The following is a 21431-nucleotide window of genomic DNA, read 5'->3' on the forward strand; positions in this document are numbered from 1 at the left end:
TCAATTGACTGCGGTGACAGCTTGCTTTCAGAATATTCATGGAAGCCGCAGACTCATTTCATAGGTGTATTAAAGTATTACTTACCCCCTTTTGGGAAAGCCGTGTCACCAATTCCAGCAGTGAATAGCGATGCATAAAATTGAAGGCGAAAATGCATAGAGAAGTAAGCATACATCAGAAGCAGGGTCAGGAACCTAATTTCACAGTGACACACTGGTAATTTGGCTTTGAAAATTTTGGTCATTTCAAAATTCATTCGAAAAAGCATAGCTCAGAAAATGGCGGCGTCCGCATATGAGGGCACGGGCTTGGATGCCAATATTTATAGCGCGGTTTACACATACATTTCCCCTGTCACAATGAAATAAGTGACATACTTACACTCTAAGAGGAGGTGGCCCAAAGGTGTCAGCATCAGGGGAGGAGGAGATAAGGAGACAAGTAATTAGTACATTAATCTTTTTTATTAGATCATTTTTCAGACATATATGATCGTAATGTAAATTAGAAATAAAGGAGGGTTCATGGAAAATAGAATTAATTTCCAAAAGGTCAATCACTCTACAATAACTGCATTACAAGCACAGCGTAATTTACGGCGACGCTTGTCCGTTTGCCCGCGCGCCACTGATTGCCGCGCGCCCACTTTCTCCTATCAGTTGAAAGTCAGCTTGGGAGATAACATTCTGCGTCCTAATGAAATTCATTTGCAGTACAAAAACTTGAGTGAATCCAACAAGGGCTGTTACAGGCCTTAATGGCATTCTATGGATTATTGATTTTTGATTTAGTTTCTGCTCGGCAGAAGCCCATTTTAACAGCACCATTACCTCCATAACGATTAGAGACAAAAAGTTAATTATGTAATTATAGAGCCAATAACAGACTTGTCTGGTTTACTTTGCTTTAGTCCGTTTAAACATTATCTCTCGTGTGCACATCATAACAGGCGGGATGTGAGAAGAGAGATTAACGCCATGAAAGCAGATGTGAAATTTAATTCTCCAGACCATTGCTGTCTGGGAAACCATTAGGTAATCACAGCATTCTGCTCCTATTAAATTCACGGCTGCCACTTCACACACAAAAGGTGGGAAAATGTGCACTGGCGCATTCCCATTTTTATTGACTGTAACACAGGCCCAGCCTCGGGCGCATACAATAAACAGTTAAACAGGTTCCCTCCGTTTACTTGAAAATGAAAAGCTGGGGGAAAAAATTAAGTATATGATGTCGTTTCTGAGATAAACCAAGGGACTGCTTTCACCTTGGATAGAGACGAGAAACACTGAAAGTGGCTAGAGGCACATGCAGACTGCAAATATATTTAAGGTCCTTTTAAATCGACCCCCCCCCTTCTACCCCCCACTACTCCTTGCTGTACGATACTCACCTAGCCGTACCTTTTGGGAATCCTGACCTTGGACTTCCGGTCAAAGTAAAACGGTTCCTGAAATTGGTTCTAGAATGTTCAGTTGTAGATACGCACCGGTGCTACGCAGGGCAGTGGCCGTTTTCCCCTCATTAAAATGTTTTGAAAGGAATGGCATGCTCGTGCAGCATGGAAACCAAAATATTGCTGAACCAATGATGCAATCATTACCAAGCATCATTTGGCATCTTTATTGGCACTTAGGAATGTCTTGCAGGTGTGGAATTTAGATATTAGAGTAATTCCCTTGCCTCGACTCCTCCTTCAGCAACCGGAATATTGAAGTGGGCCTTTACCTCCGTGACCAATAAACGGCTTGGGGAAAGAGACTGTTGGCTGGCCCATAAGGATACTGACAGACTTCAGACATGGGCTTTGACAAACGCATGCATTTCTGTAATTCGTTTGTATGATAGGATTAAAGCGTTTGTTACAAGTCAGGCGGATTTTTTCGAGAAAAAAAAATAAAAATAAAACTGGCATTAAATACCACCTCCGCCAGTGGTATTTCTGCAACTCTACTCTCTTCAGAGTTTATCACTGGTGACGGTGGTATTTCTGGAATCCCTCCAGCCGGAAGTCTAGAAATACCTCCTCCGCGAGGATGGAGGTACGAGGGGGGGATAACCTTTGAAGTCGTTTGTGTAATTGTTTTTTATGTTCATTTTCTCCTTCAATGGGAACGTGGAAATGGATAATAGACAGCTGTGGCTAGTACCACTGCTGCTCATTTCTTTGATGCAGAGTGAGTAGATAATTACCCTTTTATGAATAACATGGGTAAAATGGTGAGAGGGGGCATCAGAAAAGAGCTCATTTTCACCCTCTCACCATCGCCCAGTCTAAGAAATGTTGTTACAGTACTGTAGGGAAGTGCCAGCACTTCCATTCTGTAGCGATAATAAGTCAAAATATTGTCGGGCCAATTTGAAATGTTAATCCACCAACAAGTGGGAGGTAAAAATAGGTGGATTTTTTGGGATGAAAATCCACATGGTTTACTGCTGGCAGTATGACATCTGAATACTGCCGGCTGTCAATATACTCCAACTCTGCATTGAGTGAATGATCAATTGGGTGGAATATGGAGAATATCTTATCCTTTGGATGTCCTTGGTTCTGTTTTCCCTCAAATATATGTATATCCAAATTGGAGTGGATGGGAGCAGGGATCTGTGAGGCCTCGGAGGTCCAGAGACCTTCGACCAAAACAGTTGTTGGCCTTGACACACTGGGCAACCATGGGGTGGCCAGTCAAAGGATTAAATAAACCATGTGTGGGGTCATTAACTGCAAGCGTCAGGTGAGGTTGTTAGCTATGAAACTCCTTTGTTGCTCTCTCGTAGTTCGGAGACATGTGGGGGTTTTGCAAGTAAACGGTGAGACTAACCTCGTCCTTGCAAGTGGGGTGGTCTAAGCAATGGCTCATTGGGGGTGTTAGAGGTCTTCTTTAAAAGGGGAGGATACAGAGCTCTTTTGAAAGATAGAAGCTTCAATAGAGGTGTATCCAAACCATTCTGGTGGTTTTACCATTGTGTTTATTTTGTCTGAATGTGTTGTTGTTGGCACGTCTCGAGTTGAAAGATTGACAGGAAAAGGAGAGAAGTAGATAGGTTCCAAAGGTTTTCGGGATCTTTTGCAAAAGGGCTGTACACATTGGTGATTGTAATATGAATATATACTCCACTGGGAGCCCAACGAGATTGTTTAGTGCTGATGATGCGATATATTTTTTTATTTTAATTTATAGCATGTTTTCGCCAATGCCCTGTGCATATAATTAAACAAAAACAAGTATGGATAAGTGACTTTGTGAATGTGGAGAGCACGACACTAGTCAACAATTAAAAATGATGGGAAGAGAGTAGGTGATACGTAAGAAGGGTACACAAGGTGGTAATGGACAGGGCTGAGATGGGAGGGTTCGGGAGAGATTACAACATTTGGGGTATAGTTAGGCGATAGAGTGAACACATAATTGGGCATAGTGGGATGGGGAACGGTAATCAGATATGGCAAGAAGGAGAATGAAGAGTGGCAGAGGTGAAATGGTGGTTTCAGACAATGAATACATTTAAATTACAGTATAAAGATAACAAAATACATGTTTCCTAAAATGAGAGGGGGGTGTACCAGAGCAAAAAGTAGAACTAAATGAAAACAAGAGGTCAGAAAGAAGAGAAGGTAATTCTAAGCAAACAAGTACCATCGAGAGAACCTCAATGGAAGCCACAGTGGAATTATCTCTTGAAGGTCAGTCATTTCTGTCTCACAGTGGAGGGACAAGGAAAGAAACGGAAGAAACAAGTGAGTTTGGTGAGGATGAAGGACACTAAGAGGAGAAGGAAGAACACAGGTCAATTTAGAGGCCAGTCGTGTGTCTTAACAACTCTTGCCTTTGGAATTTCTCTATAACCACTTTAAACACAAGAACCTTACTCCCTCGGGGAAATTATCAAATATATCTCCCACAAAAGCATTGGTTATTCAAAAGCCTGTCCCTGCACTGAGCTGTCAGAAAACTACTGTCCCATCACCATCCGGCCATACATCATCAGAGTAATGAAACACTTTGTCACAAGCCAACGCCAGCCGCATATCACCACAAATGACTTCCTTATCCCCTTCCAATCACATTTCCTCCCCAGACTGCAACACTTCACAACGTGGATTGCCTCCACAACATCAACCACTGAGGACAGACAGCCTTTCTAGTCCTCCTTGAGTTCTCTGCAGCTTGCAATGCCACCAACCACACCATTCTCCTAAATATCCTGTTTCGCAGGATGAAACTCTCAGGTACTGTTCTTAACAGGTTTACCTCCTTCTTCTGTGACAGGGAACACTTAGTCTCCATGATCACGTATCAATTAAGTGCCACCCCAGTCAATAACAGAGTACCACAAGGATCTTCCAGACAGTCCCTTAGCACCCACTATATCCACTTTGACCAATACACAACAACATACAAATATATTTCCACCTCAAAACACCACCATCACTGCCTGCATGGCCACCTACTTCCAAAGAATCAACACTTCCAAAAAAGAATACTTCCTCATCTACCCAAACCCAGACAGAAGCCCTCACATGACCTCCCAGATCAAATAACTTGCAACAGACAAGCCACACATATCCCTAGCCACACCAGCCAAGTCCCAAGGCTTCACTCTCAACCCCCACCTATCTTTCACACACCACAGAGTTGCCATCACCAATACACGCAACCTATAGCTGCACCTCATCTACATGGTTAGACAGATATTTTGTCTTTACAACTTCTGTACTGCAGTCCAAGCACTAGTTCTCTCTGGGCTGGACTTAGGAAACACGATCCCCACTGGAGTCCCCAAAAATGCCCTAAACCCCCTAAACCCCCTGCAAGCCACACTGAATGCTGTGACTCCAATCAAGCAATCCCACTAAGTCAGTGCCTTGTCTGGGATGCCCAAGGGAAGCCCTTATTTATATATTTTTATTGCAAGTTATAATCTGGATGATGAGAGCCCTTGTATAACACCCCTCTCTTAGAATCCCCCTGACCCCACTGAGCCAAGAAGTAGATTTGTTTTGCAAATTTAAAAGGTTTATTTGAAAAATTAAACTATATATATATATATATATATATATATATATATATATATATATATATATATATATATATATATATATATATATATCACACTTCTATAAATGAATTGATAATGGATAACACACTTGTGAATATGAACAGTAATCAGCAATAGGTAATCCTGCAGTATCACAGTTCTTGGTTACTTATGAATAGGAAAAGAAGAATAAGGTGGCAGAGAATGCTTTATATGGTTCAAGGAAAGGCAAAGTGAGACAGAATACAACACAGAAATAACCTCAAGATGATTTTAACCAAAAGATAATATGATCACTTTTTCTTGAACAATTCACTCCCCCCCCCTATGCAATGTAAGGAGATGAAAAGGAGAGCATACAGTTCTCAGGAATGCAAACAATATAATTCAGTTCCCCCCTAGCAAGCTTAGAGGAAAATAGGTAGAAGTTTGAAACACAGGCCCAAAATGCTTTGAATGTGATGACAATGAAGTGAGAAATGTGCTAAAATGCTTTTAATTCCCTCTAGAGGTTCAGGGTGGGTGATATCTAGTTTATATTAGTTCAGGCTCACTTTAGCAATGCTCTATGAGTAACTAGCAGGTTAAAACGAATTTTAGCAAAGGAAAGCAAGGAGCTGCTGATTTTTACACGTGGCTGAAATTGTGCAAAATGTCAAATCGCGGCAAATTTTATCGCGCGCGTCGAGCGTAATTACGGAGGCACTATAAGGAGTAGCAAGTCGGTTCTAGGTTCGTAAATTTCGCTCCTAGCACAACGGTTCCGGAGATACGGACGGTTTTGTGAAAGTAGTTTTTCGGATTTGAAATTTAAAAGTTCAAAATGACAGGTGACAGTTTTCAGCTTTAAAAAGGACAGAATGACACACACGATTCCTATGAGGTAGTTCTAAATAGGTTAAAATAGTTTTAATTAGATTATTTTAAACTAAGAGATTAGTCTGGCACAGTCCTAGAGTACTCACACTATCTTTTGGACAGGAATGGCTTCGTCACCGATCGGGTCAGGATTGGCTGGACTTCTGCTTGCGGTTCTTCACAGCGGTCTGTTCTCTGGTTCTGCTCTCAGCACTGCACAGTTCTGGTCTCTCTGGATCTCTGGTCTCTCTGGATCTTTGGTCTCTGGAGGATGATGGATTTGAAGTCTGGAGTCTCCCGGCAAAGCATCCCGCAAGAAAGTGGAAAGTGAATGACCTGCCTGTCTTTCTGTGGTCCTTTTTATGTCTTTAGAAAGTGGGTGTGTGCGTTGGTCATAACTAAACCTGCCCCTCTCTACTTGTCATTGGCCCAATTCTCCTCTCTCCCTTGATTGGGGGAAAGAAATGTGAGTCAGAGTGATGCTGTAGGTTTTATGGTCCGAGGATCCTTCCCCTGTCAAATGGCACACATATCTATATTTGATCCAAACACACATTTATCTATGTACCATTTTTCTAATATTATAGGTCCAGTTAACATATTTTCTGTAGTACCAAACCATCCGATCCCTTTCTTTGTACAATGTCGTGTCCACTTTTGACAGAATTCTGCCCCTTTTCATCCAGATAACGACCTTTAAACCTTTCCAGATTTGACACAACTGTACACCCCCCTTCCACACACATCCCAGTAATTTTTCATTTGTCTAGCTTAACACAGTGTCTGCAATATCAATAAATAGCTGAGTTCTGCCTCAGAACATGGTACAGAGTCCTAACGCCTTTTAAAATGTGCACGGAAAAATCCCAAGAATAATGATATTATTCATATAATTTTGACCAGTCCGCACTATGAGTTATCTATCTTTTTTAAATTATGCCCTGGTCAAAAAGGGGTGTGGCTTCCCACATCACATGGTGGAATAACTGGTTTATCCACTTCCCCCAAGCTCAGTTTGCTTTCACAGGCACTGCCCCTCCCAGTTTCTCCCCAGAGGAAGCCACTTTATGCCCCCCCCCCGATATAACATTTGCCTGAGTCCAGGACAGGGCTTTGTTCAACTTCCTGCAGTCCCCTGGTGCTCCTCCCCTAACCCAATCAGAGAGGTGTCATCTCCTTTTGGCAGGGACAGCAAGATGCAGCTAGGCCTGGGAAGAGTGGCTGAGCAGGTTTCTCCTGTCGGGGGTAGTTGTCAGGCAGAATTCAGCTAAATGTCACTTTAGTTCCCAGTTTAAATCAAACTTACAATTTTTACACATGCAGCTAGATGCTGATTCTTAGTTCAAAACCATGACATTTAACAGTTGCAACTATGTGACACTCAAAAGTAGGTCACTCATTTAATTTAAACATTTCGATTTTAGTGGTTTTGTATCCAATTTCAATTAAGCTGCTGACATCCCCAGCTCAGCCAGTTTTGTTATAAACATTGTTTTGTGCTCTTCATCTTCCCAGATTTTGTATGCACACAACACTTCATTCTGCCAGATGTCTGCTGGTGTTCAGTAAGAATTTTGAATATCCTGCAATGTTCGAAATAGGCACTTTGAGCTTGCATTCAGGAAAACAAAGGTGATTTTAAGGTGCTTTTGGTCTAACAACACTGTTATTTTTCCTTTGACACCACCTTTCACCGCTGGCGCTTCCGGTCCATCATGCTGGCACTGGTGGGTGGCAGGTTAGACAACCATTTTGGTGTGCGCACAACCGCGAGGTTTTCCTGGTTCTGGGATGGAATGATGGGCGGCGACAGCTCATCCCCACATCCACCCAGTCTATTGATTTAGTTTTGTTCTGGGATAGAATGATGGGCGGCGACAGCTCATCCCCACATCTACCCCGTCTAATAATTCAACATGGGTCAAAACCCTTGACATGCAGGAGCAGCAAAACTAACTCTACACCTATCTGAACACTCTTATATCAGAGATGAGTTTTGGCTTTTGGTAGTGAGGAACAGGTTCATTTTGGAGTGTGTGAAAATAGTTTGGGGCTTTTGGGAGGGTGCAGGGTAGACCTCTGGGTGAAATGAGCAGGGATTCTGGCACTTGCCCCAACAAATCCCACGATGAATGCCTGGCAAATGCCTTGCCATTCCCTGAATGGGCAAAGGTCCCAGCAGGCCACCGAGCATAGCACATGAGCATCTTAGAGTATGGTTTGAGGCATCTCTCAGCCTGCTAACCAACATACAAGGAAGGTGAAATGAGTGACAGCCATCATCAAATTTGAAGCTGTCCTTCCACTGAAACGTAGGTTCTTGCCTACCATAAGCCATAGCAGGTTATGGTAATGTCTGAGTTTCCACTATTTCTCTATTTGAAAAAGAGAGCGAGAGAGAGAGAGAGAGAGAGAGAGAAAGAGAGAGAGAGAGAGAGAGAGAGGGAAAGAGAGAGAGAGAGAAAGAGAGAGAGAGGGAGAGAGAGACATTGGACATTGGGAGCTATAGAAATGGGGAAGGCAGGTTGTTTTCCCTTATAAGGCCTACTCCCACCGTCCCCGATATAACCAACTCTCTACTAAGATCTCCTACTCCTTACACTCGGCATACAAACCCCACACAGAAGGCCACCAGATGAATAACCATTAGCACATCAACACTAACCAAGACACGACTAAGCTCTCCTCTTTAGCCCGGTCACACACTCCCACTCTCCTATGGCAAACATAGTTTATCAAATTGCGGGTTTTCCCTATGGGTAACATATTCCCATATTTCTTCCGCCAAACCCATTGAAAGCAGAGTGGCACTCAAGAACCTTGTACACAAGATCTGCAGCCATCAACACAAGTTTTGCATCTGCCATTCCACGTTTTCCAATAATGAACTCCACCTCCTTTTCTCTTACAGTGCCAATCGCAGCAAAGCCAGTAATAGTGGCAGACAGGTGCTATACAGGACTACTTGCATTACATCACCCCAACTCTCTCCCAGCTCCACTGGCTCAGCATACATCAGAGAATTGCTTTTTCAAAGAATTCTGAATCATAGGTATTGCGTGGAAAAATAAAAACGAATTGCAAAATGACGGGTCCAAACACATTGCATTTTTTCAATTGAGAAATAAAAACACATTTGGACATTCTTTTAAAATAGATTCTGTGTTTTCAGCCTTGTTATCTTTTATTTTATTTTGACTTAGATCCATATTGTATACAAGGCAAATTAACTCAAAACCCCATCATACCTCCCCCACCAACTGAAAGACATGACCCACAATAAGACAGACAAGCCAAACACAATTGCTTAGACATCCCACTCTTCAAGCTAATCTGCACACACAAACAAGCCTTCACCCAGCAGGTTTCCATAACCTGGAGCACACTCTGATCGCACAACCATACTGCACTTTCCATTACTTCCTTCTGAAAAAGCCACATAATGTCCCTCTTTCCACACACCTATCCCAGCCAGACTACTCCCCATGTTACTCTTTCACTATCCCAATCTTCCTATCAGGTTCTGAAAATATTGTAACTTCTTTTTTCACCTCTTCCCTTTGAACTTTGCAAGGTGTTTCAAGTTCACTCGGGTAGGACCAGCAATGAATACAAGTTCAAATAAATTAACATAAATAGTTAATTTGCACTGCTCTGGTTTCAGACACATCTGGATCACTCTCACTACCCCACGTTCCTCACCCACACCTTCTCTGCTATGAATCAAATGTATTGTACAGATCATAATGTCATGATCTACTACTCCCTATGCAACAGGTCTAGTAAACTTTGGCTCTTCAAATGTTTTGGTGTACAACTATCTTCTACCCTAGCCAACATTGTCCATGGAGAGAGATCATAGAAGTTGTAGTCAAAAAAGCTTGAAGAGCCAAAGCTTGTAGACCCCTGCAGTGTATAAAGTGTGATAAACATAAGTTGGACCAACGGAACAGGGAATAGCCACTCAACACATTTATCTATTTATAAATACCAATAAATGCTCAATTGTCAATTACAAAACTTTTATTTTCATATCAAAATTCGTGTTAAATACTTTGTTAAAACATTTAAACAGACAGATGTCTACATATTCCACTCAAACTGATTCGCTCCTACCATTCATTCCATTTTATACTTCTTTTTCTACCAGATCAATGGCATATATCTTTGTGGCCTCCTATTAGTCAGCCTCAAATGTTGTTAACGCAGTGAAAAAAGTCCTCCACCCAATAGTCTGATGGTTCCGTCTATGTGCTCCTAATCACATAGACATACGTCTACACGTGTTTCGGTTGTCTTTTCAGGATGTCAACACTGATCTACCCCTTATTTTCGCAACCTTCTTCAGGACAAAATACGGGGAGTTTCCTTGTTCCCATTAGCACCAGGTAGGGTGAGTAACACCACCTAAAACACAATACAAAATATCAAAAAACTAAAATGACTCAATTGTTAATTTCTAAAACCATTGGCTATTCCCTCTTATTAGTGACCACAATCAATGTGTAGAAAATTCTAAACAGTAATCATTGCATCAACGCGTGCAAGTGATAGTATTTAACACCCATTCCACATTGTTCTATGGATTAATCCTGTTCCCATCCCTGCGTAGTGGCCACATACATCTGCCCACACCCAGGATGCAAACAAACATACATAATGTTTAATTTCCATTATACTTACTCCAAATTATCATATCTAAATGTTTTGATTTTTGACAGAACAATCCCAGTCTTTCTTCAAGAGAAGTTCTTCAAATTACAAGCCGAGGGGATCAAGCAAAACAGGCAACACCTGTGTGCAAAAAGGGGGGCACAAGGGAGCATCACAGGGGGGCCAAAGGGGGTGCGTATGGCCTGTGGAGACAGAGGGTGTAAACACATGTTGGTGCATGCTTACCTGCTGTCTGAGCAAGGAGTCGGGCCCTGGGTTCTCCTGGTCCGAACAGGTCCAAAAAGGAATTGCCCTTTTCTTTGTCTGCCCTTCACTTTGGATGACCGGGCGAGAGACGCCCTTGATCTAAGAGTTAAGAGCAGCAAGGAAGAGGCAGGGCTAAGAAGGTGGGTGGTGCTTAGGCCAGGTGACCCAGATCGATTTGCACCTGCTCCCCAGCTGCAAATGAAAAGAGGTTGGAGGGCTCCTTAAGTAGGGAAACAGGCGGCAAGCAGGAAGGCACCAAGTGTGTGGGGCTTGCTAAGTGGTGAAAAAGAGCGGCAACCAGGAAGGCACCAGGTAGGCGAGGCTTAGGCCAGGTGACCTAGATCCATTTGCACCTGCTCCCCACTTATGTTATCGTCTGGTATGTTTGCATAGTTTGTTGATTCTTTTGCATCACAGTACACCAGGAATACTGAGCAACATCACAGAGCTTGTAAAACTGCACAAGTGGTGAAACGCATTGCTTCAAAGGCTATTCTCACCTCACACCCTCCTGACTCGCATTTCCCTACACTAGTTCTTCTAGGCTATATGTGCTGGGAAGCAGCACAGTACCACTCTATACATTTCTTGAGGTATAGATGACTTGGCAATGTGCAAATGGAGGGTGGGGGTAGAGACCAACACCTAAACATAACACTTGGATAAGGGACAGCACCATGGCAACAAGCATCAAGAGAGCGGCCAGGTAGAATGTTGGGTGCAGAGTCCGATAGAGATTCTCCTCATTTCTTCTTTGTTGGGAGGCATTTATTTTTCTAGAATGCACAGATGTGAAATAGGCAAGCAAACCGTACACAAAAAAGTAAAACAGATTAAACAGATCTCTATACTCTAACAAAACAATTCTATTTTTAACTCACAATTCCACTTAACAAAGTATTACACAATTCATACAATTGTTACATATATGTATATATGTCTACAGTATTAAAAATGTTTAATTTGGTTGAATAAACAATTATTGTTAGCCTAGTAAACGAGTGGCTCATTACCACCGGATGCCAATCAAATTAATTTGACATAAAAAAATAAGCACAGCAATTGTAAGTGACACGTTGTTACCACGCAATAGGCGGTTCCAAAATGGACTGGTCGTCAACCATTCCACCTTCATTTGCAAACCTCAGAAACATTGTTATCCTCATATTATGCAAAAAAGGACACTGCGTCAAGAAATGATTTCACGTTTGGATAAATCTTGGCTAACAATAGTTACAGCAATTGTGTTCACTCTTTAGATTATCACATGTATAGAGGATCTCCCCTGCTAATTTAGTCTAAATCGTAAAAATTGGGATCTCCAATAAGCGTTTGTGAATTCATGCAAATAGTGGGGGAGCGTTCCCAGTGGTTTAGCAAACCTGTGAACGTGATTATGGTTTGTATATAGCCTGTTGGTTTCAATAGTTTCACACCAATCACTTAGAACGAGTTTGTTCTTTACTTCCAAAGGAATGGCATTCAAACCTTGGCCAGTTTCACCTATACAATTTAATCTTTTTTCACTTTTCAACTTATAGTCCAATATTCAATATCTGGTCCTATGTTACTGAAATATTTAAATATTTAAATATATATTAGTGGATTTTCATAACATTAATCTTAGGTGCCACCAAGGCGGAGCTTGGTAAAACATCCTCCATATCCGACACGTATAGGTTGAAAAGAAAAGTGACTTTTTATGCGCTAGTGTATTGACAGCGCACCTATTATTGTGAGTTACATTATTCTGCCAGGACGGGAGCTTTGCTTCTTTTCAGGCTGCGTTTCGTTACTGCAGTCATGGATATGAGGTAACTGGTGTTTGGCATCCGTAGTTAACGCTTGTAATTCTGTGCGAAGCTAATGCCCCAATGCTGGGATTGACTCGGGATCTGTGAGAACTACAAAATGGCAGTGGGGGTAGTCAAAGCTCTTCGGGATGCAGGACCTGTCTGCATGCAGGCATGAGTGGTGCCTCAAAGAATGGCTGCACAAAACCTTAGGTCCTCAGCGGCGGTGGCTAATTGGGTCATGTGTGTTCTAATGCTGGAGGTCTGAACCTCCTCCAGAACAGAAGTTGAAATGCCCGGCCCGAGATGCACGCCCATGTTCTCGTTCCAGGTGCAATGTAGACCCACTTGTTCTACTTCACCTTGCCTGCATGATTGGTTTTGTTATGCGTTTCAAGGTGTTTTATAGCTTATATTCTATACAGTGCTGTGCTTCCCCCTACACGGATTTGTTTTCATAACTTTAAATAGCACATGTGCATTAGCTCAATTCCGACCCATTCCTGTGGACATCACGGGAATCATGCATGCTGGCATGCATCCACCATGTCAAGAGAGAAGCAAACATTGTGTCCTCTCTAGACTGGACTTGTGAGATGCAGAAAGAACACAAAAGGAACTTGCAAGAGCTTACTTCTGCATAGGGAGTGCGATTCCTGCCACAGCATGGATTTGGCGGGAGCTCGAGCACGGTGGCCTCCACGCCACACCCACCCTTCCTAGCAGTAGTTTCGTTAATCCTTTGTACCTTTTGAAATCCTACTTTGTTTTTACTATTCATGCTGCCAGCCCTTTGCACTACTTTATGAATTATGGAAGGCAGTCATTTGTGAAGTGCTATAAAAATTCTAATGAAGAGAGAGATAAGTATCAAATGAGGAAGAATGGGGAGAACGTGCTCAGTCGCGCGTTTGTATTCATGTAATAATTAAAATTACTTTGACATTTTTGGATTCAACGCCTGATATGATTGTACACCTTTTCGATCACTTTTCTGAGAAACAGCTGTGTGGTAATTTTATGACGACTTTAGTCGCGTCGTTGTGTCCCAGGTATGGTCAGGCATGGGATGTAATCATGGCAGATAAGGCCTAGCAGGTTAATCCACTAGGCCCAGTTCCACTTTTCCACATCACACAAGGGCCTGCTTCCCTACTGCTTGACTGTAATCAGTCTGCCTTCTTAAACCCCTCCACCAATTTTCTTGAAATGTACTTTCTAATTGTACCACTCTCGCCAATTTGTAATCTTTCTTTACCTATCTCCACAGTTAACCTCAAAACTCCATAACATTGTACCACAACACTTTGCTTGCCGTTTTTCATGTACAGGCATGTACAGGTATAGGGGGGCCTAATTTACAAAACGCTCTGCAGTAGGATTTTACAATTGGAACACGTCCAGAGAGTCTTACAACCAAATGAAGGCGTCTCTCAGCATTCATAAGGCGGCGCTACCACCAGGGAGGTAATTTCACCAAAATGCTAGGGGTAGCGGAAGTGACGTCACATGACCCTTGGCCTCTGATGACATCAGAGGAAGTGATGTCATTTGACCCCACCCCAAAGTGACATCATGGGAAGTGATAGAACACGACCTTTCACGCCTTTAATAAGTCTAGCAATTATTATATAGAATTCCAGAAAGACAAATTATTAGTTATTCCTATTCTTTTTTTTTTTTTAAGAGGCCTCAACAAAAGTTCCTGCCACTCCAGAAAAAAAGAGCCACATGGCACTGGCCACAGCCCAGGAGCTTCAATGTAAAAAAAGAAACTAATATTTTCTTTTTTTTTAGGGGTAGCAAGGGAGACTACAGGGGTAACAAGGGAGACCTCAGGGCGACCATCAAATGACGTCCATGGCTGCCACATGTCTCAAGACAGAAGGCCAGAACTAAGTTTACACGAAATGAGTCAACATGCCCGCCTGACACTGCACACAATGATTCTAATCTCTGATAGGCTGATAGGCGGAATCACTTACGCTGCATGCAACACAGGTTTTTATAAAGATTGAACTCTATGGAGAGCCCACAAAGACAAACCTCCCCTGATGCTGGAGTGCATGGTTGCATGCATAGGCCTTGCAGTATTTTTGATAGGGGGCAATTAACTTTGGCAGGGTCAGTGAAGTTTCATGCAAAAAAATACTGATATCAATCTTAAATTTCAGATGCATTCGATGCAAAAATATAAACGTCCATACCAGTACAAGAGCAGTGCACTGCAGTGCAGCCTAAATGCACACTGCATTGTTTATCCAAAAAGCACAGTACAGTCTCCTTTGCATTCATAAATGCCTCCCATTGAGACCTGCCATGAAGAAACCAATGGACCATCTGTCAACACGTCCAGTTTTAGCATTGACACAGAAGCCTGCCTTGGCACCCACTGCCGCCATCTCAAGGCTGCCGTGCTTTGCTGCCCAGTGGCATGCCGTCTAGGAATTCAAAAACAGACTGTCAATCTTAGAGCTTTTTTCAAGACATCAGTCGACTTACCGTCATCAGCCGTCTTTCTTGTGTTCCTGCTTGCAGAAAAAAAAAACTGATATAGCCAACTCGTTCCATCTCCATTACCAACACATGTGCGGGGCTCTTTAATGAGAGCAGCTAACTGGACGCATCCTCGGTGCCTGGTTTGAGATCAGTGGACGCTTGCACGCGTGTCTGAGGGGCCATGCCAGATAACACTAGGAATCTGTTTCACACACTGGAATTCATTTTCCCTGTGATGAGTGAACCTGGCAATAATCGACACTTGCAGCCTTTTAATATATACACTAAAGAGCTTGGATCTATGTGATCACTGCGACCCTCACAACTGCGATGGCCGAAAATGCAGATTTTTTTTTAAAACCCCTTTACACCACATATATATGCGGGGGGTAGACCCCCGCAACTCCCCCATATTAATATTATGTCCTATACCCCCCCACATATATATGTGGTGTAAGGGGGGTCTAAAAAAAAATAAAGTCAACATTTGTGGTCATAGTAACTGTGAGGGCGACATTTTTAGCCATTGCCAAAAGCTTTTTGCGTCTTTAAACGTGTCACCTAATGGGAGATTCAGAAGCCTTGAAAGCACACAGATTCAAACATTCACACACTTGCCCCCAAGTACAATACATACATATGCAGAGGGACAGCAATAGATATAGTCTCGGGAGGATAGCTCAGGGGCAACGTGCTCGCCTTGGAAGCAAGATGACATGGAACTTTCAATCCCCAGGTCCGTGCTGAGAAACCTCTGGGTATTAAACGCGTTATAAATAAGCTGTTATATATCATAAAACACTTGTGGATACAATGCATTTTAGCAACCATAGAATAGCCAGAGAATGGCAGCATGGGGTTGGGGTGAATACGGTGTATATGAACTCTTTCATATACACCAAAGTAAGCAGCTTCAAAGTTGCAGGATACAACGTTGAAGCTGCTTACTTTGGTGTATATGAAAGCGTTCATGTACACCCGTGTGGAGTATATGAAGAGTTTCATATACAGCAAAGTAAGCAGTTTCAATGTTGTATCCTGCAACGTTGAAGCTCGTTCCTTTGGTGTATATGAAAGTGTTCATATACACCCTGCACTGCAAAAAGGCTTCTTGTGGCACTCCTCCGGAATAACCGCACCAAATGGTACAGTATATGTGTGCCACTTTAACGCATATATAAAACTGGCCAAGCGCCTCAAGAATACCAGTCTTATGAGGCAGGTAACGAATGTGACGGTTGCTCCGTTGGTTTCCAACCCATCCTAGCAACCGCCACTGTATTCCGAAAGTGGCGCATTCCTACCGACTTCAGAAGAATGCACCGCTTTCAGAATCGGTCTTAAACGCTTTTAACAACCTTTTCGGTGCAACACCAGTCAGGAATCGGGCCCTGAATGTGGTGGGAGTAAACTCTATGGCACAAAATATGAATCTAGAAAACAAGGCCAAAACCGTTTGGCAGCAAACAAAGGGCCACCGGGCCACCCCCAGTTTTTGTCATTGTCCAGTGGGTAATCTCTTGCAAACAACCCACTACAGGCCACATTTCCACACACATTAAACACTCCAGAGCAATGTAATTATGCTCATATGTGCATAATTCACAGAGGCGTTCTGTAATGGCAACACCCCATTGGGAAACGCTCCGTGAAGTACAACCACTGTTGTTTGTTTTCAGTCTGTCAAAAACGAAGAGTGTAAAGCTTAGCTGCACGCATTTACATTTACACCGGAGAAAAGGCACACTTCTTAGTATTTTTAACATAACCGCAAATTTTACATTTCCAATTGAGAAAAAAATATATATCAGTTCGTTCTCCTAGTTCAGTTTTAGTGAAGGGTTCCAACTCCGCTCTTTTCAAAGAACCGAGGTTTCCTTTTGACTATTGTAATCCGCGTGAATGAAAAATGTCCCCTGTTAAAAGAGGCCCTCGCTGAAGGACTTTTGGTGGCGCTGTCCTGGCCGTTCATGACTGTCATTTTTTTGGTCTGCTTCTTTACTCCTTCAAAGGAGCACCCCCCGCCCCCTTCAGTGTTTCTCGGTGCTCCCCAGGCCTCGGCCTCGTTTGCCTGCCGCAGCCGCGCTTCCCCTCGTCCGGCCTTCCCTCCTCCGCCAGTTGACACTTGCTCTCTCTCTTCTCTGCCGCAGAAATCGGTGCTGTGAACACAGTTTGACATTTCCTGACATTTCATGAACTAATTACACTACAAATAATTAAGCATGTTCACATCTGTAACAAACGAAGGCAAAATGCTTGTCAGCGCCTGTGATTGATGACCTCTCGGAGACTCCATCTGATGAGATGCCCACCCCCCGCCCCCCCCCCCCCCCCCAACACCCGCTATAGGCGGGACCTGGGTGCCCCTCCGCTGGAAATAATGCCTTCGGCCCTTCTCAGCAAGATCAAACCAAGGGACGCTGGAAGAGAAGGATGGGAAAATTAATGACTACAATGACATATTTGCATTTTATCCAAGGGGGGTTGGGGGCGTGGGGGGGCAATGAACAAGAGATGTGACAACCTCAATTATTTGGTGGTGCTAACAGCTCTCAGTCAGCTCCTGCTGGAGGGAGCAGTTGGGAAGCTCCAGGGTGTCAGGCTGGCTAGAAAAATGGCAGGTGACAAGGACAACTGTTTTCTTGACGCCATAAAGCCTCGCGGTGCTCAGCTAGAATGACAAATTACAGCAGAAGGATACAATGTTTGGAGCGGGGAAGTGCGTCACTCTCTAACCATGTTCCCCCACACAGTCGGCTAACGAGACACGTGAGGCAAGCCTGCAAATCGTTAACAAAGTGTTGACCTCACGCGTTTCGTGCCTTGAAACTCTTGTGTATAGGCGCGTTATAAATGCCATATGATATCATATCATACCATATCCACTTTTTACTCCTGCCAATCCCAACTGTTACATGCATAAAAGTATTGGCCTATGCAAATTAATGCCCCTTTAAAAGCACATTGTGAGCTAGGAAGGGGAAGAAGAGGGCTTTGCCGTCGTCACTGGTTGCCAACACGAAGTGTGTGTTACCCTACAACAAAGTGGCCATGCGCGCAGCAGATATGCTTACTGCAAATCAATCTGCACTCTTCCTCTGACATTGCAGTGCCTCTAACAGGGCGAGTCAGCAACAACAACGTGTTTTATGCTATTGTTAATAAACAAAGTGTTTTAAAGCAGTGTACATCTCAAACCCATAGCATGCACACACTCGTGTCAATCATTCCCCCACACAGAGAATACTTCCGCGTGACAGAGACACTGAGAAATCAGTCCTGCCAGAACCGGCAGCACATATGAACAAGGTTAGTTTGTTGTTCTTTTTTTTAACACCGTGTACGTTTAAAATAAAGAAGCCACCAGGAGCCAGACGAGTTCACACCTTTGGTGTGCAATTCAAGGTTTCATTTATTCACTGTCCAAGCCCTTCCAATGATCCAGAACAGAAAGTCAGCACATCAAGCAAATCCTTCACCAAAGTGCTATGAGGCATTAAGACGATTGACGATACATGCTTCGGATAGCGGTGTCCAACGGAAAAGGAATATTTTCAGTATACTTATTTTCATTACTAACCCCTCAGACGCCTCCACACCCTCAGTCACCCCAGGGTCACTCAAGTGAGCCCCAGCAACACCAATTCTGCCATCTACTGGAAGCACCGGAACAACAACACCATCTTGGAAGAGATCCTTCACAGCGCTCTAGAGATTAAGACCAGGTGCTGCAAAAGGGTGACTTCTAGATATGAGTGGCCATGCACGTGACCAAGATGGTCTCCGAAGCACTGGACAGCCTAGCAGCTGGCAGGTACAGTCAGCTAATCAATTGCTGATGCGTAAAACAGGACAGAGCCTGGACCCTGGAATTTGTATTCAGAAAAAACATTGAAGCAGCCAAAGCGGAACTGAACACCAGTCTTGAACAGACCACTCCCTCATCACATCCGCAATTTGAACAAAGCCAACCTGATCCTACACCATTGGTCAGTAAGTACAGTTCAAATTAACACCAGACAACTAGAAGGTATTTTATGAGTGCAATTGGGGGGCAAATATAGACATAATACAGAAAATAGGGTCCAACTCCCTGACGCTGACCCACATAAAACCTGAACATGTTTGAATCTTAAAATCCCACAGCCACTAAAGTGGCTGCACCCCTCAAGTGTAACAGAGTGTAACCAGATGGCCAACACGTGGTTCAACTTAAACCTTGCAACATTAAAGGGAGCTGCCCCAAAACTGAAGCATTTGTGAAAATAGACCAAAGGTCCAGAGGACAAACATTAGATGCTGCTACAAAGCTCTTCTAAGGGCCAAAATGGCCAGCTACATAACTCACTTTGAGGTTGCAATTCTAACCAACTAAATTGGCAGTCGATTTAAAAATATTGTCAGATCACAGAATCACCCTGCACTAAAACATTGCCATATTTCACCCTCAACATGGAAAGATATTGCTTGTTAGGCAATACACAATCTTGCAAATTCACACCACAGTTCTGGAGACCACATAACCTTCACCATACCCACTGAGAATCCCTACCTCCACTGAGTCACAGCATCTAGCATCTGCCCTCTGTTTTGTCAAGCACAAGTCTTCCGGGCGGCAGGGAAAATCAAGAGTTTGCCTTCCAAACCTGACCATGCCTGGCATCCTTCACCACGAAGCACTTAAACACTTTGGCATCTGAAAGAGGCTAAGCTCCGCCCTGACAAGAAGACCAGTTCTGAAGACCTTCCAATCATGGAAAGAACTCTCAGGCTATTGCGCCATTGCTGGCGGTCCTCAGACCAGCAGCATGATGGAGTGCAGAGCCTTACGTGGGCGCAAATCACCTGCTGCTCCACGTTCAGTCTGGCTTTAGAGCTGCCTGTGGCGCCGAATCACTCTTGATCAGCATGAAAGAGGAACTGCCTGCATCCATTTTTGAGAACATGCCACTAGTGCTGCGCTTGCTGGTCCCACCAGTGGCCAAAGATATTGTGAACCGCACGATCATACTGGAGAGATTTGGGACATAGATAGTATGTCTATACTGACTGACCATGTCGTGGCTCAGATCATTTCTCACTAACCAATACCAAACGATAATAATGATTGTGTTTCTACAAAACACACCATGCCTGCTTCCTTCAGTTTCAAAGAGCTTAAAATCTTCATTGTTATTGCTGCCAAGTTCATACATCTCACACGGATGAAAGGACTGTTCCAGTCTAGCCTGGATTGGAACCTGTGAATTGCCTTTTTTCCCCCTGTCAGAGGTGAGCACTTAACCCATGAGCTATCCACTGGGAAGACAATAGCACCTGTTGTTGCTGTGCCCTAAACGAGAGATACATTTTGCTTTCAACATTATATCAAAATGTGACACAATTGTAACACCTGGTAGGATAATTGTACCCGAAACTGAGAATACCAAAATAAAGCAAAAACGGAATTTACCTATATCTGTTTTCCCCATTTTCCCCACATTTTCGGATTTTTCTATCTCCAGTGTGAAGAGTTGTGTCCTCTGATCAGAAGTCATTCCAGTGTTAAATTGCAAAAATGTCTGAAATCGTATACGAGGCACCAAAAATGCATGGATTCACCTGGATTGAAGGGATCAAGGGGTATACCCTCGCTCTGTGGTAGGACACATTGTAACTGTACCTTTTTTGCCACAACAGTATTCTATCAAATCATTTGCTACCAGGTTCATGACGTGATTTAAAGCAGGCCAGGGCACCAATACCAATTGGCCCAGAAGTGCAAATGGCAGTATGATCATTTCGTCACAAACTTCTTGACTACAATTTGTGGGTTTTTTTCTGTCAAACTTGTTTACAAGTAGTGCATTTTTACAGCACACTTGTTTAGTAACAATGGTCAATACTAGCAGCTGCACAGGGAGTACTCATCAAACAGCCCCCCTTTGTGACAGAAAACGGGACGACGCTAGTAGGGCGAGCAAGCGCTTTGCCTTGCAAACCAGATCTTTTCTAGTAGCTACCCCTGAAATAGTGCCCCGCTAGCATGCCTGCAAACTCCTGTGATCCTGCCAAACTAACAAACAACTTTGCCAAAAACCAGGCAGGCTGCTGGCGTTGGCTCGTGCTCGTTGCTGCATTAACATGACGCACACCTTCGTGTTTAGTGACGCTAAACAAACATGCAAGGGCTGTCGCGAGTCTAACAGTCCAGGGTGAAAGGGCATGTGATTACGCATAGGTTACATTTGTGAATTTGGCCAAAACATCCCATCTCATTTTACTCTGCGCAGGAACTAGGAGCAGCTGCCGCGTTCACCACTCAACCAAAAAGCAAGGGC

The sequence above is a fragment of the Ambystoma mexicanum genome, chromosome 1q (genome assembly GCF_040938575.1).
Source record: "Ambystoma mexicanum isolate Mex_15411 chromosome 1q, UKY_AmexF1_1, whole genome shotgun sequence".
NCBI lineage: Eukaryota > Metazoa > Chordata > Amphibia > Caudata > Ambystomatidae > Ambystoma > Ambystoma mexicanum.